Consider the following 12,036-nt stretch of genomic DNA (forward strand, 5'->3'; position numbering starts at 1 on the left):
CTGCGGCTTGAAGACGTCCCAGAAGAAGAAATTTTGCTAGAACTACAATTCCTTAGAAGATAGCCAACCTGAACTTCCGTACGAAAAGACCCAACAGTTATATCGAGCGCTCATAAAGTCACACGGAGAAAAATTTTACACGCCAAGGGAACTCTTTATTTTTTTGGATCTGCGAACACTTCTCACTCCTCTACCGGAAAGCATCTACCCAAGGATTTCACCGACCAACGCAACAACCCAACCAGCACAAATCGAGCCCACCCCTCGACCAAACCCAGAGTTAAACAACTTTAGATCGGACAGACCATCCTCAGCCTTCGCGCCACATCCTATGAGAGTATCAAGAATCCGTTCGTAACAAACCAAGAACGAAACACAGGAGCCATTAACAAACCTTGCAAGGAAATAACGGAGGAAGAAAACTCAAATACGGGAGCTGTGAATAAAAGAAACGCCAAGATCGAACGCCGAGTACCCTCAACCACAGATCTCAAAGAGAGTATCCTTCACCCCTCAACTTATAACTACACGACACGACGCTACAAGCACGATGGAATCGAACCGTCGCCCCGAAACCTGCAGTAGCACGAACGACCCAGAAGACGACTTAGTCACAATATTCCGAGCCCTAACCAGGAACAACTGGACAACAGACGCAGCAGCAAACTTTGTGGCGACCCTAAGGGGCAATACGAGCCAACCCACGCCCGCACCACAATATACGTCCACGCCGAACCCTACTCCGTGGCAACGTCAGACAAACAACCTCACTGCGCCTACACGGCAAGATTATTCCGCTGTACCCACAAGACCAACCCCTCAACCCACTTATATGACCACTGGCGCGTACCAGTCGCAACAACTATACGGGCAACGTCAGTCAACCATCAGCGACCTCGACATCCAAGCGACACGGCTGCTATCCCAAATTAGTGTATTCTCCAAGCCAGGAGATAATGTGGACCTCAATTCTTGGATCAGGCATTTTGAAAACACGATGGATATCGGTGATTTCGAAGAATCCAAAAAGATTAAATATCTACGGTCCAAACTGGTAGGACCTGTGAGCGACTTTATGGAACAATTCCAACTCGATCATCCAGTCGAAGCCACCTGCCACGAGACCGTCAAGCGGGCCCTGAAAGAAAGATTCATGGGGAAAAACATGGAACATAAATAAAGAACATCGTTCAACAGCTGTAAAAGAGAGCCTGCGGAATCAATAAGGAATTTCACACATCGAATCCAAAAACTAGCAAGAGGTGGCTATCCCATCGTAAGCCAGGAAGTCATCGAGCAGTTAAGCAGGGACAAATTAATGAACGGATTGGCGCCTCAACTACACGACCGACTATTTTCTCTGGACTTCGACGTCCTCCTTCGACCAGATGATTGAAACGGCAGAACGACACGACCTAGCGTGGGAACTCGCCAGCACAAGGGGCCATTCAGAGAACTTCGACGTGCCACCTCCACCAGTAAAAAAGGACGACATCGCATCCCTCGTCAGAGAAGCAATAAGATCGGAACTCGCAAAAAATCAGGAAGGACGAAGGTACGAAAAAAGGAGCCACGTAATCCCGAGAACTCGGATAAATATTGCACCTACCATAACATGTACGGTCACGACACCAAAGACTGTGCAGCAAGACAATGCCAAATGAGGCTTGCATGCGACAATAGCGGACGCAGGGGACACACCAGCAACACCTGCCGCAGTCCACCCAACCAACCCCACTGGCACAGCAACGTCCGACTGCGAATAACCAGCAGCAAAGAGAATATCACCAGCAGCCACCAAGATAACCACAGCAACAGAGGTCACAGTACCCACAACCACCGCCGGGCAACCCGCTAACAAGTAACCCCTTCAACGGGAAGTTAAACGAGTATCCACCGATAGCATGTCGGGCGAACCGATGGAAACGCTCCTAAGCCCCGCCAATACGTAAAAAGTGTGCAGAATAAAGTCGGACCCCCCAGAATCACCCTAAAAGCAGGCGAAGTGATCTTCGAAGCCCTTTTCGACAGTGGTGCAGGAAAAAGCCTGCTAAGAAGCAAATTATATTCAGAACTTTGTGGAAACGTCGTAAATTTCTCTCCAAAGGTTGCAGTAGAGGTATACGATATAAATAACAGGCGCTTGAAAACTCAGGGCACAGTCACCCTTACATTTCAACTGGTGGACGAGGAATGTCCCAATCTCTTAACCCAATCGTTCATCGTAGTGGACGGGCACGCTGGTAATTACAACTACTAAAAGGTCCAATTGCATCTAAGGTATTCCACAAACCCTTTGTGATATTCGTTGATTCAGTCATCTAAAATTTAACACTTTTTCATGCAGGTGGCGTACTTGGTACCGGTTTTGAACATATTGCTTGAACAAGGTGTTGCTGGTGCGTCTCATTCCATGGAGCATTTGTCTTGCCGGGGGTCAGGTTTTAAATTTTGGACGAAACTGATCTAAATAATTTGGGGATTAAGCAATCCTGGTTTTGAACAACACCAGAAGAAGACGATCAGGAAACTTAAGTAATACCAAAAGCGCTGCTAGGAAGGGCTAAACGATATATTGCATAGATCAAATGAAAGATGGTTGCTCACGTACGCAGTGACACGAAACGGCTCGGCTTATCTTGAGCTATGACAAAGATATGATTGTAAGGTTGGAATACTCCGACGTGCGGTACTGGCATGAAGTGCATCAGGAACAGTAACGTATGCTAAACAACCTAAGCTACGCGCTCTAAGTTCCCGACATGGCATTCCTTACTAAATCGCCAATATGTTCCGGTATCTGACCGTTTTAGACCGCCAGATTGCTCTAGTAAATAGGCATCTACTAAATATATTGGCGTTATCAAATACCGGGGCGTAATGGTGGTTTCGTATTGAACAGCGGCTATAGAACTTGCCATGCCGAGATCAAGTTCTGTACAAATCGTAACCATTTTAATCGTTAAACAGTGACATCTAGCGGAGGGAAGTGAGGTAAGAGGAACGCCATCTAGTGGTCAATACCACAGAATGTAATGAATTGAGTCACATGACATTTTGACAGTAAACAAAATAAGGATTTTTAAATCACGGTATAAACCTTTTTGTTTCATCATTTGTTTAGCACCAGTAAGTAGGGAAAATTCACTTTGCATTTTGTAATTTTTTTGCTAGGGTTTTGCTGAGTGAACTTGCAGTTCTGTAAAGTTATTCGAGATAACTGCAAATGGTAGTCCCAAAACCGGAAGAATTTTGTCTGTCATCTTTACTACGTGAACTTTAAAAGGCCTTGTTATACCAAAGGGCGCCAAATGGAGAAATTGGGCTTCATCAACGATTCAAGTAGTTGACATTTACAACTAAATTGTTAATGTTTAAATTTGATTGTATTTTCTTATTCAGATTCATTGATTTTAACAGCCTGGTTGCAAACTTTTAGCCATAGCATTGCAATCAATGTATTTATAATCCAGTCTTCAACACTCACAAATGCCAATGTACACAGTTGTTTCTACGCTGAAACGCTTAATCTGACAATGATTTGGTCAATTTTTTTTTTTACTGGTTGACACTTCAATTTTTTAATGTTTGATGTAAGTACCAGTGTAGATGTATTCTCGTTAGAAGTAATCGTAATGTCCTAAATGTGCTCTTCTTTAGTGAAAATGGTATTGTACGAAGCTTATCAATTATTTTTTATTTATTCCGATTTAGCAACCACTTTTCGATACTTAAAAGCGAGGACCGAATGGCACCTACACTTGGACTGGATCGGACGGTTATTTGGTCGAATGGCTAGCGGCAATATTAAACTTTACGTAGGTTGAACTTAATTTGTCTGCTTATTTGTTGTTTGTTATTCAAAAAAACTACCCTCTTTATTCCACAGGTATTCGTTCGTGCTAATTAATCAAACTATTGCGCATATGTACGGGACGCATGAGGGTTTGTTCTATCAACTCATAAATGATGAGGTAGCGGAAAATGGTTTATGCATTGATTTTCAGTAGATAACTTATGGGCATCATGTTTTTTTATTTTTAAATTCTGTAAGGGTATCGACGGCGTGGCGAACTCTTTCTACTTAACGATGGATCGTGTAGCAAGGATGGACTATTCCTTCCTCTCCTGACATGGGGGGATGGATTTAGCCTTGTTGTGCCATGTATCAAGGAATGTGAAGAACACTTTGAGTCTGTCTACCATTGATTCAGAATTAAACAGCCAACCCAAAGAAGTAAGCAATATTTCGCAGCAAAGAAGTCTTTTTACTTGATTTGGATTTCATATGTTCTATGTGATGAACATCATGACTGGCATGATAATTTTAGGTGATGGCATTCGCGTTACGTTTAAGTCAAGATCTACTCTACAATGGGATAAATTTTTCGTAGAATAAGTATCTCCGAGAGCTATGTGTTGCAGTATCATGCTGATGGTAAAAGGTGTATTCAATTTTTAATAACTTTTGAATTTTCTTCTCTGTATGTGCAGTGACGTGACAGTACTGGTTGGTGGTGTTATCTAGGGATAAACCTTTCCATTTTCCCATCCAATCTGTAAGACAGCTCTGATTGTTTGCATAACTACAGCAATATTCCTTGCATAACAAAGGGAATGTTCTCATTTTCTTTAGTGAACTGTTCCCTGTTCAGTTCTTATTGCCATTTTTGGCAATCGAAGAGGCCCAAGAAGAATATTGATTTTCTACCAGACTGCCATTCTGCCAAAGATGTCTTCGTAAGCGATTCGGTATTTGATTGATGGTTTAGAGATCATGGGTTTATTAAATAAAACATCTTTAATTACAGAAAGGAAGGTTCCAAATGATAAGCCCATCAGTATCGTGAAAACGATATGGATATTTTGGTCCAACCCTCACACATGGTGTGTTCCAAGTTAAGTGCGTAGGTGAATTCTCATGGAAAATGTGATCCAAGCCTCCCATGTAATGGTATTTGTTTCATTTAAAGCGAAGCACAAAAATTGGTTCACATCTATTCTGTGGTCACATTTTACCTTGATCTTAATTTCTCTTTCATTCCAGTCTCCTTGATGACATTTTGCAGCTAACCGTAAAAGATGTCCAGCCATTATATTTCCCTGTTTAAGAATAGAAGACGAAAAGAGATGCTAAATTTTCAAAGAACGCTACTCAGACGACACGGCTAATTGCTGATTCATCCCGAACAGTAAAGAGTTTTATTCTCTTAAATTCAAGTGCATATCTGGGCTCCCTTCTTTCTGTGGCCCCGTTTCCCCTAAATTTCTAATAAGCCCGTAGGGGGGTCATGCCCCTACTGTGATCAGCAGTTAAAGGTTGTGAGTGCGCTGTCCGGAAAGGGGACGTGGGGGTCCCCCTGGCTCGATGATACCTTTTTGAGGGTCTTGGGGCTACCCACATATCCGAATAACGGTTAATCGCTCACGTGAAAACTTGTCCTTATCATCACTCTTCATCCTTTTCCGGCTTCTCTTAGCCACGCACCGGGTAATCTCCCCGGTGAGTCAACTAAGGTAGGGGGAGACTCTACTCATGTGGTAGAGTTTTCTCCTACCTTAGTTGACACAAAAAAATTTTACATCAATAAAAATTGTTTTTTTTTTAATTCACAAATCTTTTTACTTATTTTGTCTTTCTTGTACCTTATTTTATACGTCTACATGTAATCCGCATGAGGTATTTCTTCATTTAACTTTTGCTGATTTGCATCATTCTGGGATTCGAACCTCAGACATTTCATATCTCAGTCGAACGCTCTACCATTGAGCCACTGTTAACCATACAGACGATAATTCCCATTTGAAAGCGTATCGACTTATCCTCTACAAACAAAGGTATTAAGGAAGAAATTACATATTTGTATACGTTGTAGATGGCTCAATGGTAAAGTATTAAACTGATACGCTGGAGGTCTAGGGTTCGATCCCCAATCCAGTTCATGAAAATACTCTCATAAATAAAAACAAACTTTATTTAAAATTCTAACACATTTTTTATTGTCCCTCCATCCTCCCACAAATCCTCCACTTACATTCACATCTTACAACACAACACAATACAAGACATACATAAATAACTAACTAACAGGTTGGCTGCCACGCCACTAAATTTACATTAATTACGTCGCTATCGGAAGGATAGCGACCAAGGGGGACTTGCCCGCTGACAAGTCCGGGCTGACATGATGATGGAGACCGTTGTGGGAACGCACACCCCAGGTCTCCACCACACATCGGACAAAGGGAGTCCCTCTGGTGCGTTGCCTAATTGCCTTTCGGCGAATCTTGGGCAGTGGCAACTACTCCACCTCATGACAGATAGGCCATGAGGCAGAACAGCGCGGCCCGTCCCAATATAGCTAAAAAAAAAGGGGAGCAAACGGGCGTGGCAGCCAACGTGTAAATTAGTACTACAAAATTACACAATAAAAAAATACAACGATACCACAAAGACCAGGCGATGACGTGGCGACCACGAGGCGACGGGCGAGGCGATGATGGCGCGACGGGCGAAGATAAGACGTGGCGACCGGGCGAGAAGGTGACGTGGCGACGGGAAAGGCGAAGACGGGGCGACGGGCGAGGCGAAGACGGGGCGACGGGCGAGGCGAAGACGGGGCGACGGGCGAGGCGACGACGGGCGAGACGAAGACGGGGCGACGGGCGAGGCGACGACGGGGCGACGGCCGAAGCCAAGACGGGACGACGGCCGAAGCGAAGACGGGATGACGGGCAAGGTAATGACGGGCGTGGCGAACACGAAGAAGGCTTTGTTCTTAATCGTAAAAGTAAAGAAAAAGAACCAGTTAGTGGGAAATATAAGATTGTTGTTGTAACCAAACGTTGAAAGCAATTCGACTTACTTCTGCTGTCCGAAGACTGAAAAGACTGTAGGGCCAGCAAATAGGCAGCAGACAGCTAAGAGTTGGCAGTTCTATGGTTGAATGTTCAATTTAAATAAAAAGGCAAACTATATGAGGCAGAAGAAAAATTTAAAATACCAGTAGAAATTGTGTTGAGGTACATGTCTATGTCTGTTGGTAGGCTAGGTCGAGATTATAACTGCCGAAATGACTGTTGTTACAGCTGATACTGCAACGAAGATGAATATGGTGCACTACTCAGATCACGATTAACAGTAGACCATGAGTGGTTAAAGAGTAGAAGAATGATATTATGGTATTCCTACCCATAGGATTTGCATCTTTGGTGACATTCCTCAACAGGACGTATTCTTTACAAACGAAGTTTCATGAGCTAAACCTTAGAAGCAAAATCCATCAATGAGATTCTGATAACAAAACATTAGTCTTATACCTCTCAATGAGCACTCGTATAGTTTTATGAATGCAACGTAGTAGGTTGCTAACAGTTTTTTGGTTTGTCAGCTGACATAGGTGATTAAAAGACGTGTACCATAAACACCAAGCATTCTGTGGGCTTCACTTCTAAAACACACTCAGGGATGAAAACGTACAGAAGCACCATTAGTTTTTCTTAAGTTTTCCATTGGAATATGACATATTTAACAGAAACTTTCGAACACAGCTTTCACCGTTCACACTTAGTCAGCAAGTAAATAGTGACACAGCAGCGTCATCTTGTTTTCGAATTAACAACCGAAAAATTCGATTGGCGGAGAAAAAGGCCCAGACGAAAAAGGCCCAGACGAAAAAGGCCCGCGAAAAAGGCCCATACGAAAAAGGCCCACACGAAAAAGGCCCACTTTTTTCCAAATTGAAAAGTGGGCCTTTTTCTCCATTGGACTGGGCCTTTTTCTCCGTTAAATTTCCAAATTCCTACAATCTTTGACATGTTTCCAAAAAATATTTCCACCTCCTATTCCGTGGAAGTTGGAATGTACAAAGGTTGCTGAAACCGTGACTTTCAATAAGGTTTGCCGATGAAACAATGTTAGCGTTTGTACGCTAGGTTTTATATTTTTTTATTCGGTAGCAATCTGATTTTGAATTATGTTAGTATATATCTATTGCTAATATCCCGTTAAATAAAGTTCATTTTTCACAATTTTTGTTTATTGAACTACTATAGCTGCTTTAAATATAATATAAGAAATACATGTTTTTCGCACTTATCGTGTGAAATTTATATAGTAGTTTTGAAAGTAAAAAAAAAGAATATTATAATTCAATATTGATTCTCATACCATTTATTTCCTTATCACATTTTCAATTCTTCACACAATTACAAAGAGCCAAATTAATGTATTAAAATCATAACCTACTGCTATAACTATGCCAGCTAGGCGGTGACTGCTGACTGGGATTGGAGCGCTTTTCACCCAAGCAATAAATATTTCGAGCAAAACAGGAATATTTGATTTGCCTAGGAACGTCTATGAGTAAAACTTAAATAGTTAATGCATTGCTTTTGTTACAGAGCAACCTTTTGTTAAAGAATAACGTCACCTTTAGTACGAGAGAACCATCTACGTCTCTGGTAAGAACGCGCGCTTTTCCAGCAATTATAAATGATTTTTTACGTTCTTCGTGTCTTGTTTTCCCTTATGCACATTTTCTAGCATCTATTGGTTACCTTATTACACACACATACTACAGTGAAATATAAGGAAGCTTTGCACTTGACGTTAACAAAGCTACTAACAATTACAAATCCATTGTAATTATTTTATACCATGAAGAACTTTTTTTATGGGAGTCTGTTATTAGTGAAGACACTAAACCTTTTAAAATGAATCTTAGATTTTGTTTCTTTAAATTTTCCACGGTCATGGAAAGCATGCTAGTGTATTGTTAAAAAAACTATCACGACATGGCTTGCACATGAAAGAACACGAGTTTAGCTCATCCATGAGTCAGTATCAGTCTTTCATACGGTAAATTTGCCTTTTTTCTTTAGTTTATTCACTTTATGTTCTTTCTTTTCAGTTTTATTTTTCTTAATGTTGGCTTTTCTCTTTTTCTGTTTTTATTCCTTTCTCTTTTCCTTTTCTTCGATTCGTTCAGCGCAATTTATGTTACTTTATGATTTGATCTCGTTCATTAATTGATTTGGCAAGCAATTCCACATAGTCTTTTACCTATTGCAATACAGAAAGGTTAAAAGTTTTGAAGATCTTACAAATATTTTTGTCAAATTGAAAGTTTACCTGAAAACCTTCAGCTACTTGCAGAGCACCATTTCATGCCTGTTTCTCTTCAATGCTTCTTGCATTCTCAGCTTCAGCTTGGCCTACCAAGATATTCATTTTTGGTTTAAGTTTTATTTTCTTTCATTTTAATCGTTGCCACTTCTGGATATAAAGTGGTCTTTTTCAGAATGGGTGAGGAATTAGATAGTTCTCCAAAATCAAATTTGCTGGAAACTAGGCAGCCTTCACTGTTAAAAATTGGTGTTGCCAGTGTACTTGCTAGTCTTGGTTCAGGAATGTCTGTTTTAACAAACTCTGAAAGACCAGAGGTTGATGACACAGATACTGCCTTGGTGGCTCGAGCATGTTTGGCAATTCAGGACCTTTTCTTCTTACTTTTTCTTTTTAATTTCTTCTTCATTCCCTCTAACTTCCGTTTAAATTGGATTTTCGTTGTCTTATCAGACAATTCTAGCTTTTCCTCTGAAAATCAATGGAATAAACTGGCTGGTCTTCCTTAAATGTAAATGTTAACACATACCTGTTAAGTGTGAGGCGTTCATTCAGTTTATGTTCTTTCTTCTCAGTTTTCTTTTTCTTAATGTTGGCTTTTCTCGTTTTCTGTTGTTATTCCTTTCTCTTTTCCTATTCTTCGATGCGTTCAGCCAACTTCTTTTACAATTTGATTTGATTTCATCTTGTTTCTTAATAGATTTAGCAAGCAATTCCACATGGTTTTTTACCTATTGCAATACAGAAAGGTTAAAATTATTTAAAATCTTACATTGTCAAATTGAAAGTTTACCTGAAAACCTTCAGCTCTTTGCAGAGCACCTTTTCACGCCTGTTTCTCTTCAATACTTCTCGCATTCAACTTCAGTTTGGCCATCCAAGATTTTCACTTTGGCTTTGAGTTTTTTTTTTTATCGTTGCCACTTTTGAATCTAAAGTGGTCTTGTTCAGAATGGGTAAGGGATAAGATAGTTCTCCTAAATCAAATTAGCTGCATACTAGGCAGCCTTCACTGTTGAAAATTTGTGTTAGCAGTGTACTTGTTGGTCTTGGTTCAGGAATACCTGTTTTGACAAACTCTGTGGGATCAGAGGTTGATGACACTGATGCTGCCTCGGTGGCTTGTGCAAGTTTAGCAATTCAGGACCACTTCTTGTTATTTTTCTTTTTTAATTTCTTCTTCTTCTATTTTTCTAATTTCTTTTAAGTTTGGTTTTCATTGTCCTATTAGACAAATCCAGCCTTTTCCCTGAAAATAGATGGAATAAGCTGGCCAGTCTTCCTTAAACGTAAAGATTAACACATACCTGTAAGTGTGAGGTGTTAGCTGCTAGACATTCTTCTTGTTCAACACCAACCTTATTGCTATTGAGATCGTCAACTGTAGATACACTTTCAGTTGGAATGTTGGTCAATAAGCTAGCAATGAAAAACTCTTCAGGAGAGAGTTGCTTTTTAAGAGCGACGATGTCAATGGACCCTCGCCTCTTATAAGGCTCTTGATTTTTAGGGTCCTCATTTCCTACAAATTTTGTTTAGACGTCACTTTCAAGTTCTTGTTTTCTCTTTTTCTATTTACAAAAACTGCCTCTCATATTATAACCTTTAAACTTTATTATTATTTACCTTGATCTCTCAACATTATCACTGATCACTCCATAGATCAAACTATACGAAACAATAAGTCTATTGTTATTTTCTTTAGAGAACGGCATTTTGAAGCCAAATCTAGCGTCAGGACGCCACAAACAATGGCGGACGGTGGAAAGCTGTTATTAAAACTTTTAGCTAAAGCTTTATTAAATTCAACAAAATTTAGTTCCTTTGTTATTGTTCTATTATTATAATTCATTATTATTGTTATACAAAGGAACTAAATTTTGTTAAATTTGTAATAAAAGAATTAAAAATTTTTAAAATTTTATGTTAAAAACCGTCCGCCATTGTTTGTGGCAGAGTCATAGAACCCTGGTTGCTCCACGCTATGGGTAAATGCCTCAAGGATTTGCGGTGACATTTGGGTGAAATTTCACCGATTTGTGGGCGGAGCTGGCAGCGACAAAGAGCCATCTGGTGACTAGAATTAGAGATATCCTTACATCCTAAGATAAAAGCATAAGGAAACAACATTTAATACTAGTTGAAAGGTCTAGTGGATGGCATCTCCGATTACGGTGCGGGAGACTAGTGTTCGAATCTACCCGCTGCCTTTTCTTTTTTCCATTTCCTAACGTATGCTGGCCGCGCACTGCGCTAGGTTTCACTTTCTACTGTTTTTTCCACTCATTTCAATTCTTTATTAAAATTGTATATTACGTAATTTTATATAGTATTATATCTATTAAGCCTCTCTGACAATTAACTTATTTGCGCAAGAAGTAATGCACGCTAACAGGCCGTTATTATAGTAGGCCATGCTTGAAAGACACGGTTGACTTGGCCATCCGACTACTGTAAGTACAAACCGCTGGAGTAAAGTACTAAGTACTTCCCCTCGATTGGCGGGTCTGCTATGATTGGCTGTCGAAATTTTGGCAGGACATAGCTCATTGGTTGGGACCATGTAGTACTCCACCAAAACCGCTAGGTTCGCTATTTAACTGCCAGAATTCGACTACATGTCACCGCAAATCCTTGTGGCATTTTCACAGAGCGTAGAGCAACCAGGTTTCTATGACTCTGTTTGTGGCGTCCTGACGCTAGATTTGACTTGAAAATGCCGTTCCCTGAAGAAAATAACAATAGACTTGTTTCGGATAGTTTGATCTATGGAGTGATCAGTGATAATGTTGAGAAATCAAGGTATATAATAATAAAGTTTAAAGGTTATAATATGAGAGGCAGTTTTTGTAAATGGAAAAAGAGAAAACAAGAACTTGAAAGTGTCGTCTAAACAAAATTTATAGGAA

Source organism: Daphnia carinata, chromosome 6 (genome assembly GCF_022539665.2).
Source record: "Daphnia carinata strain CSIRO-1 chromosome 6, CSIRO_AGI_Dcar_HiC_V3, whole genome shotgun sequence".
In the NCBI taxonomy this organism is placed as follows: domain Eukaryota; kingdom Metazoa; phylum Arthropoda; class Branchiopoda; order Diplostraca; family Daphniidae; genus Daphnia; species Daphnia carinata.